This window comes from Sinocyclocheilus grahami, unplaced genomic scaffold (genome assembly GCF_001515645.1).
Source record: "Sinocyclocheilus grahami isolate Dianchi unplaced genomic scaffold, SAMN03320097.WGS_v1.1 scaffold156.1, whole genome shotgun sequence".
Lineage (NCBI taxonomy): Eukaryota > Metazoa > Chordata > Actinopteri > Cypriniformes > Cyprinidae > Sinocyclocheilus > Sinocyclocheilus grahami.
In genome coordinates this window covers 768,414-775,244 of record NW_015505335.1, presented here as the reverse complement: position 1 = coordinate 775,244, position 6,831 = coordinate 768,414, and positions in this window count along the sequence as shown.

Sequence of the window (6,831 nt, the reverse complement as noted above, 5' to 3'; positions counted from 1 at the left end):
AGAATTACATAGAAATATAAATAACACAAAAAAATTAAGCTTCAAGTATGAAATGTACGCTGGTTTATAATAAAAACAAAAAAATTAAAATATACCGTATGCATAAATATTCATTTGTCGCATTGCAACATTTACCAGAACCACATTTTGCAATAGACAGTAAAAATGTTATTGCATCATTTTTTAGGTTGTGATACTGAATGACAGCTATGGAATTTATAAAGTAAAACAAATGCATAAATTATGAAAGGCATACAGAAAAAAAATATCCAATGTTCCATTATAGATTTGGCTGGTTTAATTATCCAAAAGCTACAAACCACACAAGTTTTCACACAACAAAAAAGAAAAAAAACTGAAAGGGAGTAAAGGTGAACGTGTCATCTTAAAGGGATACTCAATCCAAAAATGAAAATTCTCTCATCATTTACTCATCATCATGCCATCCCAGCTACTGTATACATAGCTTTCATTCTTCTGTGGAAGACAAACAGAGATCTTTAGAAAAATAATCACCATTTTAAGAGTGAACTCATGAACCTGTGTTTGACAGTTGGCCAGAAGCCATGGTTTATCATTTCAAAAGTTTAAAATATTAGTATTTTTCTCTCACACACTTATCATTTCACTTCAGAAGACAATTACTCATTAACTGGGGTTGTGTTGATTACCATTGTGTTCATTTTGCGTGGTTTTTGATTCAGAAGCGCCAGATTGTCATAGCAAAGTCAGAATTACCTCCTCTCCTAGGTTCACGAAACGGTCGTCCATAAAATGCATTGCTGTTCTGTTGTAAGTCATCTTAAAGATTCCTAAATGCATCTACTTTCGGAAGGCCAAATAAAGTGCTTTTGCTTTCGCCTAGAAACACACAGCGTCTCCCTGACATGGCTGCTTCAACACTAACTGTGGTTACTGAAACCACGCCTTCTTTCTTTGCGTGAACATTTGGGCGGCATTATGCTAATATTTCCACATAGGGATGTAGATATGTGGGGGCGTGTTAGAACAAGCCGTTTTAGGGGGGCGTGGCAGAGTCTTAACTTTGATAAAGAATATGTCTTTGGTTTTGAGACTTTAGTCTTTGCAACTTCAGGGATCTTATCTATGCACAATCAACTTGTAACACTCCAAAGAGAAAGGAAAACTTGAAATCGCATTATATGACCCCTTTAAAAAACAGATACATTGCATTTTAACACATAAAAAAAAAAATATATATATATATTTGTTTTTGGTTGGCTGTAATGCACACTGTGGAGGGAATTCACAAAAAATTAATTATGGCCCCAACACTAAAGAATTCACTAAAGAAATTATGCAAATCAAGAAACCACACAAACACACCCACACAATTTGTACTGAAGTCGATTTGTACAACGCATTTCACTATTTGTGGGGGATGCAGAACATTTTCTGTATCTGGCATACTTTAATTTTGACATATTTTATGGTCATCGCCTGCTTTCAGTTTGAAATAATAGTGCAGTATTAAAGTCACGATGCAGCAGAAATAGCGACAGATCTTTTCTTCTGTGTTGTTATTATCTACAATGAAAAAAAAATGTAGAGAGGGGACTTGGTTCTATATATGAGATTGCAGTTGATTATAAGAAAGGGGTGGTGTTTAAAGGACCATTCACACTGAGAAGAATAACTATAATGATAACTATATCAGCGTCCAAATTAACACACAAGAGTGTTCTGTTTATTATAAGTGCCTGTCAATGATTTTATGTGGAAAAAGGTTCTGAAAGTGATTCCAACTATATCGTTCCTCCATGTTTCTGTTGTTATAGTTGTTGTGCGGACTTCTCTATTCACAATGATTATTAAAACTTAATTCTTATATTATCGTCTTCGGTGGAGACGGGCCTAAAGTGGACAAAATAACTGGAGAAGTCTGGCATTTTGATTAAGAATTATGATGGCAAAAAATATGCAAAAAGCCTAATTTTATATAGGTTTGCTCTAAAAAATGACAGACTTAATTTATATACAGTGAAGAACAACATCAACTGATTTAGCATCAATGGTTAGTGAATAAGATGGTTTTGCATTGAAATACTACACAATTGTTTAGTGTACTCACCCCTGAGAATCACTCAGGAAAGTGTTGCAATGTCACAACTGAGTCTCATCGACTTCTGCGGAAGTTAATTAATCTCAAAGGTAATGTGACTGAAAGCCTCATTTAAAAGCATCCTGTCTACCTCTGTTCAGCAGTAAGATGCTTGTCAAAACATCCAGTGTAATGTATCTGTCTCTAATCATCATTACTATCGCAACTACTTCGGGAGAAAGACAGGAACAATAAATTGTATTCTTTATGTGATGTTTTAATGATTTTATTTTTGGTGTTTATATCTTACTTTTACGGTTTCACCACCTTCACCAGCATTCTCCGCGGTGCTTGCCCCGCTTCCGACGAGGCGGAGCGGCAGCTGCACTCGTGGGGTTCGCAGGTGGATCTGGTAGAGTGAATGGAGATGGCAGAAAAGTAAATTAGATGGGCGCTTTCTGCGGGCCAGGCCACCACCTCCATTCCGGAGCCTGCCTTTTTTCCCCGATCTCCACACCGAGGTGTCGAGATCGTGGGCCAGGCCATTCTCGGCCCGCCACTTCATCCCCACTTCCGATTATTATGGCAATGTTGCGGGGTTGAACGAGCGCTATTATAGGGCGATGCCTCAGGTTGAACAGATGCTTGCGAGCTATCTGTCCCCAGGTGCGGCATCATCCTTGAAGGCTCCAGCCTGGCGAGGAGATAAACTCTGATAACATCACAGAGCTCAGGAGGACAGCTGATCTTTCTCTACACGCCACCAAAGAGACCGCTCACACTATTGGGTGGTCCATGGCAGCCACGGTGGCAGCGGAGAGGCATTTGAGGTTGACCCTGTCAGATATGAGAGAGAAAGACAGGGTCTTCCTCCTCGACGCCCCACTTGCACCTTCTGGCCTTTTCGGCGACTCCGTCAACTCCATTGTCGACAGGTACCAGGAGGCTCGTAAACAAGCAGTGGCGTTTCAGCGGTTCCTCCCTAGCCACACTCCAACTCTGGGGGCTGCTGGGTGGGAGAAAGTCCTCGACCAAGAAGTCCGGACGCCAGTGCCTCAGGACTTCTGAGGGCAGGTCCCTCTGGGGTAGAATGGGGCTCACCGCATTACATGGTGCCCGTCTCTCCTCAGTGACCTCAGGAGATCGATCTGCCAACCCTGCCGGTGTTCCAGGGCGCAGCGGTCTCCCGCGAGCGCTTCTCTCAGTTCCCGCCCGGAAACGTAGTGGTGCTAAGAGGCTTGCCGCCTCCACGGAGGTCTCTAGAGCAGCTACTCCGACCGTCCCCTGCCGGTGTGCCACTTCAGGGCACTGAGCTAGCTGCTTTAATTACACCAGAGGTCAGTCTCAAGAGACTGATTTCCTTAATACACTATATAGCAGCAAGGAAACTACTGCCAAACGTGTCTCAGTGGGTCCTGCATTCTGTAGAAAGGGGTAACAGAATCCAGTTTGGTTCTCTTCCTCCTCCCTTCAAGGGGTTCTTCCCACCTTGGTGGGTCTCGAGCAGGCTCTGGTAATGGAACAAGGAGTAGATACTCTCTTTAGAAATGAGGCCATCTAGGTGGTCTCTCCTCACCAAAGATAATCCGGGTTCTACAGCCGGTACTTTATAGTTCCAAAGAAGGATGAGGGGTTGCGTCGGATTTTAGATCTGCGTCAATTAAACCGCTCAGTCATGCGACTGAAGTTCAGGACGTTCACACTCAAACAAGTTGTGTCTCAGATCAGAGGACCACTTATTTGGCCGTGGTGTGGGATTCGGCCACGATGCAGGCACGTCTGTCCCCTGCTCGGATCAAGTCGATCCTCACCGTAGTCAAGAAAGTGAGAGAAGGCCAGTCACTCGCTGTCAAGCATTTTCAGAGTTTGCTGGGTCTGATGGCAGCTGCGTCCAACGTGATACCTTTTGGCCTGCTGTACACGAGACCCCTACAGTGGTGGCTCAAGACCAAGGGGTTCTCCCCAAGGGGAAACCCGCTTTGCATGCTCAAGGTCACTCGGAGGTGCCTACGTGCCTTAGACATGTGGAAGAAGCCTTGGTTCTTGTCTAAGGGCCTGGTGCTGGGAGCTCCTTATCGCCGTGTAACGCTAACGACGGATGCGTCCCTCACCGGTTGGGGTGTGGTCATGAGTGACCACCCTGCGTGCGGTCTGTGGAGCGGTCGCCATCTCACTTGGCGCATAAACTGCCTGGAGATGCTGGCTGTGTTTCGAGCACTGAAACACTTTCTCCTAGAACAAAGAGATCGTCATGTGTTGGTGCGCACTTTTATATCAACCACCAAGGAGGTTTGCGTCCGCGCCCCTTGTACAAGCTGGTGCACCAGATCCTTGTGTGGGCCTAAGGGCAGCTCCTTTCTCTAAGAGCAGTTTACATCCCTGGGTCTCTAAATATGGGAGCAGACATCCTGTCGAGGCAGGGGCTGAGGCCCGGGGAATGGAGGCTTCACCCCTAGGTGGTGAAGCCGATATGGAGAATTTTTGGCCAGGCTCAGGTGGACCTGTTTGCTACTCGGATGACATCGCACTGGTTCTCTCTGACTCATCCAGCTCCTCTCGGACTGGAAGCTCGACCCAGCTACCTGCCCGGTTGGTACAGTTCTGGAGTTCCTGCAGGTCCGTTTTTCCACAGGTTTGACCCACTCCACCCTAAAAGTCTACGTGGCGGCTATTGCGGCCTACCACGCCCCTATTGGTGGACAGTCAGTGGGCAGACACCCCCTAATTACACATTTCCTCCACGGTGCGCTGAGGCTGAGGCCCCCAGTACGATCTCGATTGGCATGGCCAAAGTATTTCTCTAACCTCGGGCGGGGTATGTACCTAAAGTTCCCTCTGTTACACCACAGCCTATCGTGGTACAGGCCTTCTCTCCTCCTCCCTTCAGGGAGCCCAACCAGCAGAAGCTTAACTGTATGTGTCCAGTGTGAGCACTGGACACGTACATCCACAGAGCTGCCCTGTGGAGAAGGGCGGACCAACTGCTTGTTTGCTATGGTCCCGCTAAGAGGGGTCTTCCTACTATGAAGCAGACCCTCAGTCGGTGGATAGTTGATGCCATTACTATTGCCTACAAGTCCTCTGATCTCCCCTCGCCTCTGGGGGTCAAGGCTCACTCTACTAGAAGTGTGGCGGCCTACAAGGCCTTTCTAGCAGGTGTGTCTATGCAGGACATCTGCAACGCTGTGGGTTGGTCCACGCCAGTGTTTCCCAACATTTCTTTAGTCGCGGCAAAATTAATTTTGTCACAATATTTTAATTTCTAACTTCTATATGATACTTTGAAAAGTATAGATATTCGGTACAGCAGGCAATAACTGCAGCATCTACTGTCATAGAGATATTTTTAATATTATAAAAAAATGTTGTCCATCAATGGTGGCAATCAGTAGGCTAATTTCTAATGAAAAGACCAATTTATATGACAGATTTTAATGTAGGCTTTTATTCATATTCATAATAAACATTGTGAGATAGCTAGTTATAATGGTAATTAAACAAATTTTTGCTCACTCAGTGTATTTTTGATTTTTCAGTTGGGTAATTTTGTTGAAGTAGCACGAGATAGCTTGATTTAAAACTTTTAATTGAATAAAAAAGATGGCTAAGCAGTTAATGATAAAATAAGAACAAATAAACAAATTACTAATGATAGCACAAATAAAAAATAACGATAGGCCTACAAATGAAATAAATTGCTTTTTTATTTTTTCAGGTAGGTCTAACACACAGTAGGCCTATTAAGATTTTTTTATTTATTTTACCAATTATCCAAATAATGTTTAATCCTAGAAAGCTATTATTATCAGAGGACATGTGAGCATAACGGTTAGCAGATCAATGAATGAGAGGGCAGCGTTACCAGAGTTGCCCATTTACCACATCTTGTTACAGCACAGTAGGGCTATTGCAAACAGAAACAATACTGTACTACATAGATGTTTCCTGTTAGCTCGATTTTTGAGTGGACTTTGCTGTTCCGATGAACATGAACGGTATATGAGTGGAGCACTCACATGGGCCATGAGCTACTGAGCGGGGCACACACACCCACAGAGCGGGATAATACGCAGAGCGTCACACCACGTGAAAGTAAATCATGAGCGGTGAACTAATTTTCTGCAGCCGGAATTTCAGTGCATCTCTAATTATTGGCGACATCAGAAATTATATAATAGCTGCTTTTTTGAACATTTTAGCAATTTAAAAATATTAAAAAAAGATTTTTTACAGGGCACCCCTGCTCTCGACAGACGGCACCCCGGTTGGGAAACACTGATCCACGCCCCTAACATTCGTCAGGTTCTATGGCCAGTGGTGTATAAGGTACCTTAAAGCCATACTGAAGTAAAAGTACAGATATCCTACCAGAAAATGACTTTGGTAGAAGTTGCAGTCACCGTTTAGAATATTACTTGAGTAAAAGTCTTAAATTATGTGATATTTATTGTACTTAAGTATGAAAATTGAGATTCAACCGATTCGTTCAAAAAGCTGATTCCTTCAATAAGTAAACACCGTCCTTTGCTCAGAGATGAAAAACAGTGCTGTGATCTTTGTTTGGAACTATATTTGTTAGCAAAATTGAGCAAAAAAAAAAGCAATATTATGTCTAAAATGAAAGTCACTTATTGCTTTACTGAACTTGTATAAAATTATCATTAAATGTGTTCATGCTGAAATCTGCAGAAAAACAGTAGACTACTCTTTGTGTGATATAGATTAAGTTAACTATATTAAATTATATAAATATAAAAAGCATACAGAAG